This window comes from Lonchura striata, chromosome 2 (genome assembly GCF_050655825.1).
Source record: "Lonchura striata isolate lonStrDom1 chromosome 2, ASM5065582v1, whole genome shotgun sequence".
Classification (NCBI taxonomy): domain Eukaryota; kingdom Metazoa; phylum Chordata; class Aves; order Passeriformes; family Estrildidae; genus Lonchura; species Lonchura striata.
In genome coordinates this window covers 126,564,682-126,585,375 of record NC_140704.1, presented here as the reverse complement: position 1 = coordinate 126,585,375, position 20,694 = coordinate 126,564,682, and the positions used below count along the sequence as shown (strand labels likewise).

Below are 20,694 nucleotides of genomic sequence, written 5' to 3'. Positions count from 1 at the left end.
ATAGTGTTTGCATTTCCTTTTGGTTTTGTTTTTCTTTTAATCAAATTGGGTTATTTCATGTAAGATGCAAATTTTCCTAAGGAATATATTTCTGCTCTTGTGAGTCTTATAATTGCTAGTTATATTCATGGATCCAGTTATTTTTCTATTAGTCTAGAACACTGCCAAAAGTAGAGAGAAAATAACAATCAGATCCTTACAGAACTTTCTTTAGAGGATCATACTAAGGGTCTTGAATGCACCAGAATTTTTTGGCAACCTGAAATAGCAGTCCTAAATTTTCAGGGCATATTACAATTTAAGCCACTTCATTCCCCATTCATGGAAAAAGTGTCACTCTGATGAGTGTCTTAAGAAGCAGTTAGAGAAGGTAGGTGTCAGATCTTTTCGAACTAACAAACCTATAACTTCTAAGTTTATATTTGTTCTGTAACAACAATTTTTATATTTTATACTAGTTTGTTTCTCCTCCTAAAAATATTATTTTTCTTTGAGCTGAAAGAGATCTTCTAATCACTTTTCTGTCTGAGATGTGAATTTTCCAGATCTAAATGAACCCTGAGAATGTGCAATCTTTATTCACAAGGTATGTAAAAGAGAAGCAGGAAGAAAGTATCATAAAACTAGTTACAACAAAAAAAACTTCACTGACCTGTCTAAAACTCAGTAAAATGGGTTAAAGTTTCTTCCTCTCAAGTTTTTGTGACTTATTCCACTGACTCATGAATATATGTAAATTTTCACTATATCTATAAAAAATCTTGTTTTATCCTGTTTTACAAGAGGCTGGACTTTCTTACTGCTGCTGGCAGTGGAAGCACCCAAACCTTTGGCACATTCAGCCTTGCAGTAAAATCCAGGGTGTTTCCTAGATGTGGTATAATTAACTTCAAATGCTATGTTACAATTATGTTAGGGTGTGACTTAAACAAAATAAAGCACTTCTAAGTGAAGACTGATGTGCGGTTCTAAATGCACCCTTTTTTTGTCCATAGGTACTATAAATACTTTAGAGTATGTTAGATAGTACTAAATCAAAGCAGTTTATGTCCCTTAAATTCTGGATTTTAATTTTACAACATGAGATAGATTATTCTTGTGGTATCTTGTCCTTGAAGGACTGCGCCCTGTGGAAGAGTGACCCAAGCTACAGTAGTTTGGAGAGGACGGTGTGCCCAGGGGAGGGACTCACATTGCAGCAGTTTTAGCAGGACTGCTGCTCAGGAGGTTTGGAGCCATGCTAGAGAAGTTCACAGAGAACTGTCTCCCATGGGAGGGACTCCATGGTCTCACAGGGGCAAGACTCCTTCAGCAGCAGAATGACCTTGGATGACAAACTGATCAAACCCCAATTCCCTGCCTCCCTGTGCTGTTGGTGGGAAGAAGGGAGGTGTTGGGGGAAGAAAAGGTGTTTTTTAAGGGCTTATTTTACTTCTCATTATCCTCCTCTGATATTGTTAGTAATAAATTCACTTTATACCTCTAAGTTGAGCTTGTTTTACTCTTGGAGTGTTTTCTCCTGGTCCTTAACTCATGAACCCTTTGTTTAAAATTTTCTCTCCTCTGCCCAGCTATAGTTCAGGCATTTTAAAGATAAATACTGTTTAGTAGTAAAAGTCCAGAAATAAAGTGAACTAAAATGAAAATGTGGATGCATCTTTAATAAGAACTTGTGGACAGGTTTCATTTATGATCCTATTGTAAGGACATGATCTCAGACTCTCCCTTCAATTTATAAATAGTGAAAAAAAATATCAATGAATAAGAATTCATTCATTTTTCCATTAAGCCAATGTGTTGGTAGAGAAATATGGCAGATCCCCAGGTATTCAAATGCTGCCTACAGCTTTCCCCTCTCTGACATCCTTTTTCACATTTGTCACATTTTAAAATGCTTTCGAAGGTGATGATCAAACGAGGAGACAGTAAGGTTTTTAACAAGGCAGTCATTTTTAACTATCAAAGTTCTTTTCATTCTCTACAGATACATATTGAGGAAGACTGGATTTGTAAATTCAGGCCATAGCATTAAACATAAAAAAAAAAAAAAAAGCCCAAAAAAGAATTGCCTGTGACATTGTTATTTTGGACTGATAGGATCATTGGGCAATGTTATAAAAAAATGTTACAAGTTTGAGTCCAAACAGATCTTTTAGAGAACAGACTTACAACATTACACACACAAGTTAATCAAAGCAACATTTTCTCTTAGGTTGGTGAGCAGAGGAGGCATATAGGGAAAAGGAAAGAGAGAAAAAGTTTCTTTAAACAAGTGCATGCAAAGAACTAGAAAGTACTTTGATACTACTTTTTCTCCCGAATAAAAATGTGGTCTCTTTTATGGAGGATGAAACTGTAACTCAGTATCTCTGTGCTTCTGAGCGTGTTAATCCTATACAAATGATGAGTATGGAACAGTACCAATGATGAAATCTTACAAGTCTTTCATTTGTTAAGACCTGGAATACTATTTTTTTTTACACGTTACATGAAAGAAAAAATGCTATGAAATACCAAAGAAGATAAAAACTAGAAGCCAGAAAATGAGTGGTAGACTTTGAAAATACATCATATTGTGGGAAAATGGCCCAAATGTTCTAGTTTTTATGAGGGTGCTTGCTCCCCTTCTGACCTTTTTTCCAGATTTGTATTTGGAACTAGAAGGATATATTTCCCCTTTTGGAAATCTCTTTAAGAAGGCCTGTGGACAACATGTGTTGGATCAAATGTTTCAGAACTCTAAGGTCTTTCAAAGCCTTTTTTTTTTTTTTTTTTTTTTTTTGATATTGCAGTTCTTTTCATTACTACTCATTTTGATGATGGTTGGTTGAACTGTATGGGAAAAAATGTGAACCTGCTCAAAGATCATTGGTTAAAAAATCTGAACCAAACCGAAGCACATATTTTTCATAGTATTCCTCTGTTTCTGTTTTAGAAGCTGAGAAGCACAAGTGGTGTGTGATTTTTTTTGTGTGTAGATGTGTCTTTGTATGCTTTTGTGTCTTACACATAAAGACAATGTTTGACTATGATGTAATTAGCCTGAAGCTGATCCACATTTCTCTGCCATTGTCACTAGGCAGAATGTGACTATCCCAAAGACACAGAAGCTCTTTCTGGATATGAAATGAATTTTGGTATTCTTAGTTTATTCATAATTTTGTACTATTCTTGCCCACACTGTGGTATTTTGTATATATATATTTATATATACACATCAAGTGAAAAGTAAAAAATATCAACAATGTAAATATATATTTTATGTACTTCATGATTTCTGAAATTTTGAAATATATTTCCCAAATAGTTGCACTTATTACAGGCTGCCCCCTTAGAACTTTAGTGTCTTTCTCTTTTATAGATATATATGTGTATATATATATATATATATATATATATATATATATATATATCTGCATATAATGTGGTATGAGATTCACTGGCAAAGATCTGTATTCACTACAGGTGACTCACTATAGAGTCAAACTCTATACCAACAAGACTATTGTTATATATATAGCTACTGAGGCAATCAACAGAATTAAACAAATGAGATAGAACAGTAATGTCAAAAAAGTCAAATAATTTATTATTAAAAGAGTAATCAACTGTTCTTGATATTTCATGATTGTAAGGAAAGAAGTAAGCATTGCATTTGCATGCAAAAATATTTAATTTAAATAATGGGAAAAACATTCTTATTTGAAGAAGAGTATTTGAACAGGTTACTCAGTGAGGTTGAGGACGCCCCTGTAATGGCTGTTTTTAAAGAACATTAGACAAATGTCTGCCAGTAACACTGTGTAACTGATCCAATACAGAGCAGGGGTGTAGATTAGATAACCTCTTAAGCTCCTTTCCAACACATCTCCATGAAGTTCTGACTGAAAAAAGCCCAACACAAATATTTATCAGACCTTTTTTTTATTCACATAGTTGGTTACTTTATGATTCTGTGAAAGAGCAATGAACTGGAAGGAACTGACAGAAAATGTTTTAATTTGGCAGTTTAACAGAAAAAAGATATTTGCACTTATTTTGATGTCTGTTCCTGGCAAAAAACACAAATGAGAAACTGCCAAAATATCTTTTAGACAAATTTAGCCAAGTAATTCTCTTTCAATATGAGACATATGATTAGGTCTACAGCCAATCCCTGAAGTCTTTACTTGTATCTTTCACACTGCCACTTTGAAAATCTATTTTGGTACTGTATACACAGAGACAGGCAGATACGTACATCCACTTTCTTTGAGCAAACTGAGAAAAATATGACTAAACTTTTATTATTCTGGTGCATAAAAATGCAAAGTTACAGTTAGCATCATTAAAGAAATCCAGAATAAGGACAATGGTCATATCTATTTATTAGGTTTATTAACTACTTCCAGCTGACAGCTAAAACTGTAGTCATACAGAATTACTGGAAGCACCATTAGATGACACTTATCTTTGAAGTTGGGAACTGCACATCAAGTGGTCACAAAAAAGTAAATATCAGCCTCTGTTTTGACTTTTCTTCAGAAACAGGGTAGACAAAGCCTTGGCAACTCTGGCTACAGAGTTACTTCAACCACTTTATTTCCAGCCCTTGTGTGGGTGCTGGAGAGGAGAGTCAACCTCACAGGCATCTTGCACTCTTTGGGATGGAAAGGCTGGGATGCCTCATCACCTTACATGCATCAGATGGAAGAAAAGCCTCTATTCAATGCACATTCATAATAGCCAGGAAAACATAACCTTGAGCACAGGTGTGATTCTCTGCAACAGTCAGAGAGATGGACTTCTCACTTCCATAAAGTAAAGGACATTCAAACACTGGTAAGATAAGACTTGAGTGCCACATTGGGTGATACCCAGATGTACTGAAATTCCAAACATAAAACCAATGCCAAAAATACCCCAATCTTTTAGTTCTGTTTTCCAAGTAAAGAAATCTCTAACCTTTGCTTAGAGAAGAGGTTTTGAAAAATTATGGCTCTTTAAAGACTCTGTTACTAAGAAGTATTATGTCACAGATGGTGGCTTGAAAACAGGTATTTACAGCTATTTTTTTTCCCTAAGGCTTAAAGTTGTCAGGAAATGATCCAAGTTACTTAAAGTATTACAATAATGCCTTAATCACTTGCACTCCTTTTCTTCCTATCGTCATCATCAGCAAAACCAAAAGCAGGCATAACTCAATTTTCTCCCGAGAATCTCACAAAACTGTTTGAACATTCTTATTTAATCTATATATTCCAATCATATTTTATTGCTTCTTCAGGTTCTCCTTTTAACATCTTTTGCCTAACTTGTTTTCAAAATTGTAACTTTATGCCTTTCATTTGCCTTTGACTATATTCCAGTTTTGATTAATACCTTCACATTCAAAAGTCTTTGAACTGTTATTTAGGTAAGAAGTTGCTTTGAACTCCTGAATTTCAAGTGTAAACTTATTTGGCATCATAATGTATTAGCACTTAGAATTGCAATGAAATAAGAAGCAGCCTTACTATTTGGACTGCTAATAACTGTTAGGTCATCTGTTAATCCTTTCTTCATTTTAAAAAAGCGAGTAAAATTGTACTTAAAATATAGCAGTACTAAGCATGTTCTTAAGAGGCAGGATGCTAACTGATAGAGTTCAGTAAGGTTGTAAACAACTGTTATGCTGCACAAACGATTTGAAATCTCAGAATCCCTTTCTTCTACAACCCATGCCAGGAACAATAAGAATTAAGTGTGCTGAAACTTAATATTTTGGAACTGCTCTGGTGTGGGCGTAAGGCAAAAGCAAGAGGTTTTTGACAAATTCAGGACAAGTAGTTTGCATACAAATGAACAATTTGTTCTTGAAAATATTCTTTCCATCTTGTTTTACTATTAAGCACAGTCAGGGATAATTGTTAGTAAAAATTTTGATGATTATCATGAAAATTTTGGCAGTGAAAACCAGTGAGAACTTACTGTGGGAGGATGTTGGCCCTTCCAACTTTCTGGTCAACATCCAGTAGCAACTGCAAAAAATAACCCCAAAAAATTAAGTCCCAGGCTTTTACCCTACATATGGCAAAAGACAGGATTTCTAGGATATCACACTGCATAGTCTCACTCATATTACTAGTACTGAGCTCTACGTGGTAGAACGTGTAGACTCAAAATTTTAGGAAGCTCCATTAGGTAGAACAAAGAATAAATTTTAGGATGAATCTTCAACATATGACTTTTTAGTGCTTCTAGCAATGTCAGATATTTTGGAATACCCTTGCACAGGAACTGATTTTTTTTCCTGGCCACAGTTTTATCTCTACTTATACTAGATTTTTGCATGATCAGATACTAACTTGATTTTGTTCAATATCAATATGCATTGCTGCTGTACTGGTCAAAGCATACAGTATAGCATTTATATAATCTTTCTTCTCTTATAGGGGTTTCAAGTAGGAGGAAAATAGACACCTGACCCAACAAAAGGCTGCTCATACAAACATAGTAATGACATAGTAATGATAGTGTACCAAATTAATGCTTTGCATCACGTGGCTTTGGCATTTCCAGTCCTAGATCAAGAGCTCTGAAGTAAGATTTACTGTATTGTCAAGCCATGGCCTGAGGGTTTTAAGCAGCTTGATTAGAAGATTCATACTGTCACATACTAGGATCTGTTGAGTGCAATGAAAGGTTAGTATTTCACACAATGATTTGCAAACCTTCAGCTGAAATCCAGTAGGTTTTGGTTTTCTCACTTTCCTTTTTTTTTCTTTTTTTTTTTTTTCTTTTTTTTTTCTTTTTTTTTTCCTTTTACTCTCCAGGAAGTGGATTGTGTGTATTTTTCCTCCAAGTTTCACTAGGCCATTTGCAATTGATACCACAGCAACTTCTGGTCAACATATCATACATCCTTTTCTAAGAAAACAGAAACATACTAGCTCATACTAAACTTGTTCCTACTATGTCTAGAGTAAAAATACTAAATCTTTATGTTCAAGATAAAATTTTAGTGAAATAAGAATTATAAATAGGGACAGATCTCTGAATGCTTCATATAAAGAAAATTGAAACTAGAAGTTGTAGTCAGATATTTCACCCCTTTATAAATGGTGTAGTTCTGCTTCAGGATAAAAGTGGATCTCAGAAAAGGATATTCAAGTAAGAAAAATAGCTTGATTCAGTCAGGTCCAGATAGAAGGAAGGTTGTTTCTAAATAAAAAAATGCAAGCTGCCTTTCAGGACTCAGTCTTGTCTAGCACTGAATGTTCCCCCAGTCCTGCTTACTGTTAGATGCTACAGATTCCTACAGATGTTACAGAAACATGCTGCTAAAATTAACATGAGATTTTACCATTGTGGTATTTTTACTATTTTTTAAATTTAGGTTTTTATTTTCTCCATTTTTGGTAAGGTATTTAGGTGAAGTATCAGGACTATAACTGTTAATAAACAATATTTTATTCTGCCCCTTCCCCCAGTTCCTTCCAAAAAGTAATTTTTCTGAATGAAAATCTATCCCATTTGACATGGGAAGTGTGACTGCTGTCAAGTGTCAGGGTACCAAATTATTTCCCCTCTTATCTATTTTCAATCTTCTCTTTCCATTTGCTTTACTTACAATGTAAGATATGCTGCATATTCTGGGAAACAGATTCTTGGAGATGCAATGCAAAAATTAATGCTTAGACTAGATGCATTATTTAAAAATATTTGTTGGACTTAGCAGTAATTAACAGTTTTTGACTTAGCAATTATTAACAGTTTTACCAAGTATACTATTTTGGCCATGTCATATTACAGTTAGACATTTAAAAGCATATACCCACTCTAAAATGTAATTTGGTATTTTTTTTTCTGTAAGTGAGCACCTTCATTAAAAAAAATTATAGGGTTTCCCACCATGTTTTGAAGATCTACAGGGGAAGGCATGCTTGTAAGTTGCAAATCTTAGGGCTGTGAGATATCACCAAATACAAACCAAATACCCTTCACAGATAAAGCCTTAAACTAAATAGTGGTGCAAATAAGAAGCCAACACAGTCTTTAGAATAGTCACATGAAGCAGTCTGACTGTCTAATAAGCTGCCTGGCTGGCCAAGAATACCACTAGAAAAAAAAAAATCACACTTCAAAGAACCAGGAGGGTGTCTTCAACAAGTCAGAAATTGGTTTTTGACCTTTCTGACTCATGTAAGCTTTCAGGATTCCCACCTGTGGTTTCTTTTCTAAATGATTTGATGATAAAAAGATAATATTTTTTCTTCTTTTGAATTGAAGAAACTCCTCCCTTTTTGTATTGGCTATAATACTGCTGAAGCCAGCTCTGTCTAGTATCACCCTTTCTGGGGTAGAAATAAGAACTGTGTCTGCTGCATTTCTCTGCATTGCATTTCCTACAATATTAACAGCCTGAGTAGCAGAAATCTTAATTGTAATTGCACATCAATATATAGTTACTGCAAAATGAACACTATAACCAGTTTAATGTTTGGGGGGGGGGGGGGTGCAGCTGGGATTAGATAAATTCAGCATAAGTAATGGTTTGTTTTTTTAAAGAAATAAGATGTGAAGTTTAAAATGCAGCATTGACTGAAGTTGATATTTTCAAAATGAAAGTTAAAGTTTGAAGACTGCCATTTTCAACAGCTGGGACAGAGGCCTGGTTTTTGAAAGTACTGTCAGTCATGACTCTTTTAAATGGGCACCACCAATCTGTATTTAAAAAATCAGAAATAACTGGCCAGACTCAAAATCTTGGATTTAGTTCATTTAGGGGTTTATTTTTGCTTTAATGCAAAATACCAATAAAAGCAAAACTCAGGAATAACCATCATTGTAGCCTGTTTTTAATTATATGGAACATGCTAACTGAGTCTTCAAAAAGTACTAAGGTATCTTAAGCAAAGCCTATGTGGTACTCAGGTCAGAGGATCTCCATATGCTTAAGACGCTTAACACTTCACAAAACTAAACATCTGGAAGTGTCCTGCTGTAGAAATAGATTAAAACATAAATTGGAAAGAAAATGCAAGTAATAATAAACACCAGAACTTAGACTCATTTGGAACAAAATGACTGAGCAAAAGATTGGAATCCATAACTGAGATAAAACTAGCGGGTGACTTGTTAAAACCCCCCACAGGATACTAAGCAATTTTTTTTTTCACAATCCTTCATTTTTATTGAGAACAAGATAACCTTCTTCCTCAATTTGTGATCTCCCTGCAAATAATCAAGAAGATTACAACTTCTTTCTGTTTTTAACTTTCATCCTGCTGAGAAACTCTGAAACACTTTCAGCGGGTTGTCCAGACAGTACTAGTCATTATGTATAAGAAGAAACGCTGCTGAAGTAGTATGTATGAGAAATGGAAAACAATTTTGATGGTAGAAGCTTAAAAATCATACAGAATATTGCTGAAAGTGCAATACAAAGTAGTACTGAGAAAATTTGTGAAGCTGTGGAAACAGAGTAAAAAAACTCAGTTTTTGATTCTAGGAAGTATTTTGTGCACTGCTGAACAATGTAAATAATGTTTTCCTGTACTGTAAAGCTCTGTTTTGTCTTACATTTTTGTAATACTTCCCTAAAACCTGCTGTCTCCTTCTATCTGTGGTATCTAAGTGGACCTATGGGGAAAATTTCTTTTGATAGGACTCCCCACTTCATTTTCTGTGATGCAACAACATGTGTGGGTCTGCTCTGATTCACTTTTCTCCTCCCCCCAGACTCAGATTTTTGGCCAACAGCTTCAACATATCCTTCCCTTCTATCCTTTGGTGTACTGGGTGCATTTATTGTCAAGAGTCTGGAAGGCATCAGTGGGATATCAGCTCATCCCCATATGTTTTTAGTGTGGCTTGAAAATTCACTAGGATCATTCTGGCTGCAAGTATTTTCAGGGGGAAATTTACTGGTTTGCTGAGACACAAATGCAAGGAAAATCTAATTTGAATTTGAAAAATATAAGATGAAAAAGATACATTTCATAGCTGGATCCTTTTTAACCTCTATTTTGCAGCATTTTATTTATATTTTTAAGTGCTTAAGAGGAAAATATGTTTGTTATCTAGACAATTCATATGCAAAAACTTCAATTTTTAAAAGAAAAATCAAATACTTTTCTAAACTGCAGGGATCAACTTCTATGCTAATTATTATTAAGAAAACACTTATGTCAGGATGGCAAAACTTTAAATTGAATATGGCTCCAGAATACTTCTGATATTTAAAATGCCCTATTGAGTGCTTATGACTGTGGCATAGTACAGCAAAAGCAGCTTCAGTGTATTGTGAATAAACCCAAATACAGCTCCCAGTGTAGTTCACAGAAAACCTCCCACTTACATTACTGAGAGCAGAAGCAGGCAGTCCTAAATTAGTAATAGCTGGTGTGTCATTAGATTTATTTTCTGCAGCCTAGGACCACTTCTATGTGCCATGATTCATTGCAGGTTCCAATGTAAATTATGAATCCAGGAGAAACTGGTACTTATACACTGCAAGTTGCAATGACTAGAATTTGTGTTCTGCATCTTGTTCTTTCTCTTAACTATGGACATTAGGTTAACAGCAAAAATATTGTTTCAATTCCCATCTCCTGCACTTGTTTTATCAACATCCAGTATTGTTCCTCCATTGCACAGAAACTTTCTCCCATCTCTAACCTGTAATAACCTAAAATTCAAAAATTAGATTCTCCTTTCTTCAGCCTTCCCCTGTGCTCAGTTAGAGAGTTTTGTTACCAAAGTGTTGAATTCAACCCTAGATCTGGCCAAGTTCAGTGCAGAGTGAAGTGATTTCTGTTTCTTGTTCTGCATCTCACTGTGACAATAATGAAGCATGGGTTGGTATGGTTTTCAGAGAGCTGACCTTGCATCAAAATCTGTTCCCATTAAGCACAATTCCCAATGAAATTCAAAGCACAATTAATGACCACAGAATTTTGCCAAAAGCAGTAAGAACTAAACTAAATGAGACAGTGTTGATTATGCAAATAAACAGCCACCCTGGAAAGCTTTTCTATTGTCTAAAACTATGCATTTCTAGGATTATTTATGTTATGATAGTGATCAACACTGGAATTTTATTATGCTAGATCCTATATAAACACAAATTACAGGATTGCAATGTGATTTGATATAAGATTCAATAAATAAGAAACCACAGAAAAGGATCTCAGGTCTGAGGAAATTTTGTATATATCCAGTTTATTCATTATCTAACAATATTTATAGTCTTTAAAATTTTGTCTCTAGTAATTGAAGGACAACTTGAAATTGAAAATAGATAACTCAGTTCTGGCAATTAAATTAAAAGGTTTGCCATGTGAAAGCTGTTGATACTGAAAGTATATTTATTTTATTAAGGAAAGCATGAACTTTTTATTGGATGCCAAAGTAGGGCATACAGCACATTTCAGTGGATTACACTTTTGCACCAAAGTCTTTAGCAAAACTAGAAAATCTTGCACAAAATATTCAATTTTTAGTTGTAAATTACTGAAATGTGCACAGGGATTACAGATTTGGTGTCTCAAAAGACATACCACTGAAGGAACCATAAAGCAGGAGAACAGGTGTTTCACCTTGGAAAGAAGTCTTATCGTTTATAAAAATGATAAATGCAAAAGCCAGTTCTGAGTCTCAATCTGTTATCTCTTCTACTCTCTGGTTTGCATATGTACCTATTTACTCATTTAAAAAGTAATTTCTGTCTTAACCAAAAACCAGAAACTTGAAGTGGAAATGGTTTACTGGTTATATAAGAGATACAGTTAAATTCTCCAAGTTCAAAAAGCTGTTTAATGCACAAAATAATCTGAAAAATGCTGTTTAAGAAACTACATTCCTGCAGATGCAGAAAACTTACAGTTCAGTCCCAAGATAAGGCCACGCCAATGAGAGAAACAGACAACCAAGCTGCCAGTAAGAAATACAAAACTTGAGTGATACTCATCACAGCAGTAAGTTACACAAAAGGATCTTTGATCAGAGGACTAATGGTAAAATAATTATAGCTTCCCTTTAAATGCTATGGGCCAGCAGATCTGACCCTTGCTATATGTAGTGAGCTCTGTATTGTTGGAATCCTAAATTCTTCAGCAACATCATGAGCTAGACTGAAATACTGTAACAGGCCTTGAGTTTACTCCTAAAGCATCCACATACTATGCCTGCACTGACTGCCTGCCATCACTCTGTCCAGTGGTGGTGAATATACATCACCACTACATTTTTTAAATATGTTGCACTACAGTGTTTTACTCTGTACACCTAAAAGGCCAGACAACAGATTGGAGTTTCTCTCAGGGAACATTAGCTTCACCTTACTTTTTTTTTTTCTCCAGGTGTTTTTATCTTTTTGTCAGTGAATATGATAAATTTTTTGGAGCCTACAGTACTTTTCACTCATCTCTCCTTTCTTTGGGTTCTATAGTCAAAGAGCAAGAAGTTGGGGAATTTTTTATGGGGACAAAGAAACTCCCGAAGGCATTAATTTTTCAAAGAATTCACGTAGTGAATGACTATTGCAAATTCCTGTCTAAGAAAAACATTGCAGTCTATCAATCTGTTATTCCTTATAAATTTGGAACTTAAATATATTTTCAATTTTTAAAAATTTTATTTTGTATTTTTTGAAAGCTACTGAGATACTGTTTCTCCTTTCTCAGAAAAAGACACTTTTTAAGCTGCTTTAAGGTAAATTTTCAAAACAATTAGTGGGAGGTACATATAATAACCCAAACAACCAAGTTTTATATAATTTCATCAAGATGATGTGCATAAGGAAGCAAAGTATGGAAACATACCTTGTAAGTTCTACCTTTCCCTTTTACCTTAAGCACCATTTTGGAAATGTAGTTCAGAATACTCTTTCAAAGGAAGGAAAGACCATATTCCATTTTTTCATCCATAATAAAAGAATATAGTTATGAAGCTTCTCAAAAATAGCAAACAAGTAATGATTCATAGTTGCTTTTGCTTGCCACAAGTTGCTGTTCTACATGAACAGAGCATCATCCTCCTTCAGTGAATGCTGCATTACAACAGACCATTTCCTGCATGATCAATTATCCCATTATAGTCTAAAAACAAAATTAAAGTAAATCCAAACAGTATTAGGGTTTTGTGTATTTTTATAGAAAACAAAGCTGATAGAGTTTTCTCAGCTGAAATTGTAGCCAATACTTATAGAGTATAATATTGTTTACAACAGGTTCAGCCATTGCATTGCACTTGATTTTCAATGGATTAGCTAAATGAACATCAACAGATTAAGTTTTTAAAATCAGTCCTTTGACTTGTTTAGAAAGGACTGGAATGAGTTCCAGGATTTTTTTTTTTTTTTTCTATAATAGTTCATTTTTAACATAGAAGTCAACTACAAATTGTGAAAACACACACTGTGGACTGTAGTGACATTCTTGTTAGGTCTGTGGTTATGGAAGTGGTAGGAAGGGGATACATGCAAAAAGAAGAGACTGGAAGTATTTCCTGCATGCCTGCATTGCCTAATTCAGTGTCACTCTTAAGTTCTCTCCAGAGGATTTTGTTGAAATATTTGAAAATCTGTGGATAGTAAAAGTCAGTCTTGAAGCATTTTTAGCACTTGTTGACTAAGTATCTTTTCACTACTTCTGAAATAAATTACTTTCAGTAATACAAAATTAAACAGGAGAATCATAAGGTAAATGCTCCATTTTTGCAGTTATTAATTCTGAAAGAGGTTCATCCAGAGGTTTCCTCTTTGTTGAAAAAATGGATTATGTAGGACCACCTTTTCTTCAGCAAATATCAATGAAGGAAAAGGTTTGATATCCAACTCTGGAAGAGAAGGGCCAACTTAGCTCTTGCACATACTGCTGTAAAGCTGGAGACAGTCCAACCAAACCATAGTGAAGAGCAGCTGATGGTAGATGAACCAAGGCCAAGTTTTTCACAGAAGCATACATGCATACATGCAGCAGCACCACAAATAAAACAGTATAATGCAGCAGGTATGTTCAACACTACAACAGAGTTTTTGCTTTGGATTCTAGATGTAGTGAAATCAAGCCACTAGCTGATGCAAAAGATCTGTGTAATTTTGCAATAGTGTTTATCTATTTGTTTAAGGAATTCTTTCACACAGTCTCTAGAAAAGCAAGTGAATACTTAATTCATATGTCACCCTGTATCTTCAGCTAAAATGCTCACTGCCTGAGTATTCCTGCTTCATTTTGCATAAACTGACATCATATACTGAAAGAGAAAGAGGGCCAATGTGCTTCTCAGAAACCAAGTAGTCATGAGACTTCACCTGCCACTACAGATATGCACATGTACACACATGCACACACACACACACACAAACACACACAAACACACACAAACACACACATATACACACACACACATGCAAAATATAGGAAAAACGACTCAGCAATTGCAAGAGTCGCAATATACCATGGAAGCCTCTACTTAATATTCCGCTTGATCTGCCAAGTTTATAGCCTGGCAAATCTGAATACAAATGTCGATGCAAATGAGGATTCATTATTCTTACATCGTCTTTGTGTTGAAGCTTAATGTAACTTGGTTCCTGTGGTTGCTCAGGGAATGTAGATTGTGAGACAGGAGGAAAAAAAAGCCTCAACAAAACCCAGAGAAGCAAATAGGAAAAAGAAAAGTAACAGAAATGGAAATAAATGAAAAAAAAAAAATGCTAAGGTTTCAGACTAGCAAAACATCAAACCAGTGCATTACATTCTCCCTCTATTTTCTTATATAAAGTACATTTGCTTATCATTATCAGCATAGAAGGAGTTAACTAACCAAGACCATTCTCCACAGAGTCAAAACATAACAATCCTCCTTTTACTGATTATACAATATTATGCCCATTGTAAAGTCAGTGCCCCATTTATCTGAAAATTTAAACATTCTTTCATAATTATAGAGCTCATCGGCTGGTAGAACCTGTACATTTAGATCTGTGAGATTATAAATGAATTTAAAACCACCCCACCATTTCTGCTTCTTTCATTATAAATTACTGCTGAATAATTCAAAAACACGTTAAGAAAACTACAGTACGATTAATAAACTATACAATGAAAATCACAATAGTTTAAATCATACATTTATTGTCCCATTTATAGCCCATCACAAGCGAGGGTTGAAAAGTACCAAATTAGAGAAAACATTAAATGCTGCAAAATTATAATTAGATCCTCGGTGCCACACAGTACATTGTTCTGATGAATCTTTTGTACGGCTAGCTTATGCTTACATATAAATACCTTCTCAGTAAATAAAAATGTACTGTAGGCTTGACTTTTAGAGAAGCTGTAAAGCTTAGCATATGCGATGATCCCAAAGTCAATGCTGTAAGGCTTGCTTCTTCATCCATAAATAAAGCACATTTGCATCCATTCAGTCAAATTAGCTCCATATAAAAAGGTGGTTATAATTAGCTCCTCTTTCAGGTTCACGGTTAAAACTCAAGCGTGCCTGCCGTCTTGATTAAATCCACCATCGTCTTCCAATAGCTAGTGCTAATTCTTCCAAGGAAATATTCAGTTGAGGTGTTATTTTATTCTGCACTGCTGTTAGTTGTCTAATTTACGCCAAGTCCCTGCAGTGCTTTCCTTAAGCCATCCTCTTTGTCTTGCCTTTGAAATTTACCAAATCTTACAAGAAATCAATACTTAATTGATTATTCACTTTTCTGCAGCTTCAAACAGCAAGCACGCATAAGATCCTGGAGTAGTCACCCGATTTCCAATGCAGGAGGTTGCTTGGTGGCAGGGATCTGCAAGTATCCAACAGCAGGCATTCCACGGAGCTGTGCAGTGGCGTACAGTGCCAGCATCCAATAAAGAAAACGAAGATACTCTAACGAAGCAGGAAAAGTTCCCATGTGAGACAGATCCATATCAATGCTTTAAATAAAAATCGGAGGCACTGGCTTTCAGATAGAAGAGCACCATTCTCTTTGCAGCTATGCCTCTGTTCTTTCCTTACCCTTTTCTTCCTATGGCACTGGAGTGGAATATCCAAAGTGCCACCGAACTCACAGAACTCCACGTCGGAACGGGGGTGAGGCTCGTGCTGTACCTCTGACATAGAATAAGGATGGCAAGCACGTAACATTACGAAATGTAGGACAAATTCAGGCGAGAGAGAGAGAGGGAGAGCAAGAGACAGATGGCGGATCTGGCTGGGAGCCAAAGCCAGTGAAATGAATTACATTGCTGAATAACTGTACAACCATTGATTCTGCCACTTGTTGCTGCATGGCAAAAAAGGGCCCTGACGTTGGCAGGAATCTCCTTGCGTGTCACGCATGCCGCAGATAACTTTTCACACGTAACTCGCTGCACCAACACGCTACGTGTGTGTGTGTGAGAGTGTGTGTGTGTGTGAGTGCGTGTGCATGAGGGACAAAAGGAGAGAGAGCCAGAGTGCATGTGGGGGGTGTGTGGGTATGTGCCTGCGTGCGTGGTGTGTGTGCCTGTGCGCGCGCGCGCGTGGAGGGGAAAACAATCACTGCAATCCAGCCATTTTGTTTAATGAAGAATGGAAGGCTGGCATTCAGAGACGTGGTTATGTGCCGCATATTAATGTGCGCTCTGTAGACATCCTCCCCCTTTTTAGATGAGTGGCACAGGAATGAAGCCCTCTATAGTGCAGCCACCGTGGGAGCAGGAGCTCACAAGGTAACATATCATCGCCGAACCTACGGATGTGGCACCCGCCACTCCAAAGAACAAGTTGCTCTCAGATGAGGAGGAAAACCTGGTCCCATGGCTATGATGTTTGGGTGCTTTTGAAAAGATAGCCAGAATCGAAGCAGATTGTTCAATAAATGCTTCGTGCCCAGGATGAAGGGAGACATTATGGGATGCCCAGGGGGCTTTGGAAATCAAATACAATGTTTGAGTAGCACAATTTGAGGTACATTATAAAAAAGCAATTTGAATTGCCAATGAGGCGACACATATCTGCATGCTAATTAGACCTGTGTCAAGCTTAGTCTGCCGGGTTGTGTTGATGGCTAGGAATGCGCTTGTAACTCTGCTGAGAGATTGTTTCTGCATAAATTATCAGCTTTGTCCTACTGATCATTTTCTGCAAACAAACATGAAATGTAAGATCAAAAGGCAATTCTGAAATTAAAATTATTGATTGATAAAGCCTAGATTTCAGAATCTAATTAGAGGAGGCACAAACAAAAGCTGATATTATTACAGATTGTGCCTGAGCTAGCAGCCAGATTGTACAAGGCTTGTAATTTATCTTTGTTTATGCAGCCAGGATATTAAAAATGTAATTAAAATGGTAAAATGATCTGATCAGAAATAGCCACCTAGTGGCAAGTATATTATTTTAAATGGATTATAAAAACATTGATCTGTGCAAATAAAAGGTTTTTTTCATGACAAACATAGCAGCTCATTGAAATTTGCTGAGCAATTTGTCTTTTGCTAATAAGTTGTCTTTTGTGTTTTGTTCCATAGATAAGCAGCATCATTTATAACCCTCATTTGCACACTAATAAACATTCTGTTATTACAGGTGGTGTTGGGAACATCTTTCATAAATTATGGCATGTGAAAATGGAAGAAAACAATAAACGCTTTTCTAGACATGCTTTTCTATATATATTTTGTAAAATTAGAATATTCATCTGACAGCAGCAGCAGAAGTTGCTTATTAAATCACTCTATTACTCTATTGAAACTATGAAATGGTAGAAATGGTAGAAACAGTGTCAATATGTAATTCAACTTCTTGCCTATTTTTGGCTACTTTCAAATGCTATACAAAATACAGAGGGCCCAATTTACTAAGTTTTTGCAGATTCAATTACTAAATTTCATGGCTATAAAGAAGTCTTTGTGACTTATACATTTTTAACCTCATATAGTACCTTACTAGAGTTGCCACGAAGAACAGACTGTTTAATTGAACACAGTATAGAAGTGAGTTTTGAAATTTCTCTGCAGTTGCGAGCTATGGACAGTGAAATGGCCAAAGGAAGCTCTGTCATATATTAATGAAACTAGATTACAAAAAAAAAAAACCCAGACTATAAACATTTTTTAAAGAAAAGATATTCAGAAGCTTGTAAAATCAGGAGCAGGGCGTAAGTCATGTATTTCTTCTTGTTTCAGATTTCCACATGAAACCACTATGGAAATGCTCAATTCCTTTTAAAGAAATTCACAATGTAGGGTCCTGTCAGCAGCTCTGGGGTCTTTTGTTAGGTGCACTTAAAATGCCAGATTAAATATTAATATGTGGTTAGAGTTGTGCTATTTTGCAAGCCCTGAAACCCTATTAGTAAATCATGATCTGGTGACTGATGCAAGAAATTTCAAGGCACCAAGACTGCAGATTGCCCATCAATCTGATGGATCACTAATTTTTACTAAATCAGGCCCTTGGACTTTTAGCTGTAAGCAGATGTATGTTTCATTGTGACGGGAAAAGCAGTCCAAATAACACAGCAATTTTCTGCACTGTATGTGTATCGTAACAGGCAGAGTTGTTTTGCATAATCAGTAAGTTATTTGAATACAAGTGTTCATTTAACTGGCTGTGCATGACTGATGCTGTTCTTGAAAAAAAAAAAAAACAAACCACATTTTGAGCTAGAAGAGAAAGTTGCATTATTTTCATAGAGTAGTACTAGGATTTGAAAGCAGTGTAGTAGAGCTTCAGAAGGATGCTGAAGAGGAATGCCCGGGCAAAATCAGCCACATATTCTTACCCATCCCAAGGAGCTTTATCCCTTCAATAGCCTTCATCAACTACTGGCAGTAATTCATACACGCAGGGATAAGCAAATACCAGCAAGGATCCTGAAGGATCAGGTAAAGGAAAATGGATACAGAAGAAGGGGTGGGAAACAATTTGAGTAAAAATACTGGAAATACTATTAGATTATAAACTACTGATGCAGAGATGACATATTCATCCTGACATATGGCACACTTAGATACATACCTGAGTTGCAGCCTTCCTGACCTCTTTAGGAAAAAAAACCCACACCTCTGAAGCCAAGTCCCACTCTTTATTGGCAATCTTTATGTCATACAGATGAATCTTGACTTCTAGTTCCTTCTAACATGGATTTAAGCAACTGACTTAGATATTTAATAATTATGAAGTTTCATGTGTGCAGGTATTACCACCATAGCATATATTGCCTTCAAATTTATATCTGTCTTTCATATCTCCTCTCTCTCTTACTTTTTAGCAGTCTTCTTACACACATATGGAACTCAGCATTAGAAAGAGACCTTTTCATATCTTCTCTGCCACTGCTTCATAACCAATAATGAGTGGTACGGGTCTGAAAGACTGATAAGTTTTGCATGTATCTGTATCTTTCTCAGGTCACCTTCTTTAAACACGTGTACCCACTGCTTAAAAGAATTCTCAATCTTAATCTGAAATAAAACACAATGAATACATTCAAGGTTTTTTTATCAGATGAAGTCTACATTTATAAATATTTACAATTAATATACTGAAATCACAGCACATAGTATATGGTTTTGAAAAAAAATACAGTGTACAAGAATTCAAGGCTTTCCCTAGCTGATGCACAGCCTCAGAAAGTAGTGTTATTTTTGCTCTGGTTGCCATTTTTACTATTTTCAAATACTAAAGAATTAATTTTATTTAAAGAAAGCTATCCAAATCAATAGGCCTTCTGGTATTGACATTGTGAAGTAATATGCAGCAACACCAACCATTCTGAAACATTCCAGTGGGCTTTTAATGTGAGTGAGAGTCTGCTGGGAGCAGCTTCCCTGACTGAGGCACATGGAGGGTGTTCTAATTTCCACTAAGCCCTGATCAATGGGAATTTATTACCACTTAGACAAATAGAAAGCCAGACTGTGCAAAACTGAACTGCCTTGAATGCACAGCCCACATCAGAAAGATACATAAACATTAAAAGTAAAGCACAATAGTAAAACAATATGTGGACGTCTTTTTAGACCTCCTTTTCCAAAAAGCCAATGCTTTGCTACTACATCCTGTGAAAATACGGATGCTGACAGAAGAAAGCTTACACGTACTTAATGGCGTTCCAGAGCAATGTACGTATCATTGTGTCTGAACTGTAGTTCCTATTGTGCTCTGTGTCGTGCTCATGTGTTTACCAAATGTCAGAAACCTCCTTTACAGGCTATTAATACTATTGTGGTCCCTCCAACATGCACACAAATACACCCACTCCCCTCACCACACACACTTTCTCACTGTCCATCAATATGTTGCAAAGTCTGTGTTTCATTACTATATCATATGGAGTATTGATTCCTGTTCCAAGCTAAATAATGTTGTTTTTTAAAAGATCTTTTACCCTTTAAGTGGGGCTTGCTAACCGAACCACAGACTGGTAACAAAGATGTATTATAGTATTTGATATCCTATATACTTTGGCAAATGCCAAAACCAGTAACTTAGGCAGAAATTTCAATGCTTAATTCAAGTTTTACAAACAGGAAAATTGTGCACAATATCCAGTTACATACATTCCATGTTAAAAAGGGAAACATTCCTAATAGACCTTTCAACATAATAAGATTCAGGCCTAAGCAGTAAAGAAAATGATTTACCATTTTTATTAGGCTTCAACTAGTTTCCATACCAGATCTAAAAAGTCACCTTGCACCTATATAAAGAGGATTATTTATGTATTTATCTGTACATGTG

General features: G+C 35.7%; 1 long non-coding RNA gene across 1 annotated transcript; it reads left to right on the top strand.

The window, feature by feature from the left end:
• The first annotated feature begins 3,415 nt into the window (after nucleotides 1–3,415).
• On the top strand, nucleotides 3,416–17,607 carry LOC146768411 (uncharacterized). The gene is made up of 2 exons (XR_014952936.1): nucleotides 3,416–16,676; nucleotides 17,536–17,607. It is a non-coding gene; the product is annotated as an uncharacterized LOC146768411 (long non-coding RNA).
• The last annotated feature ends 3,087 nt before the right edge of the window (nucleotides 17,608–20,694 follow it).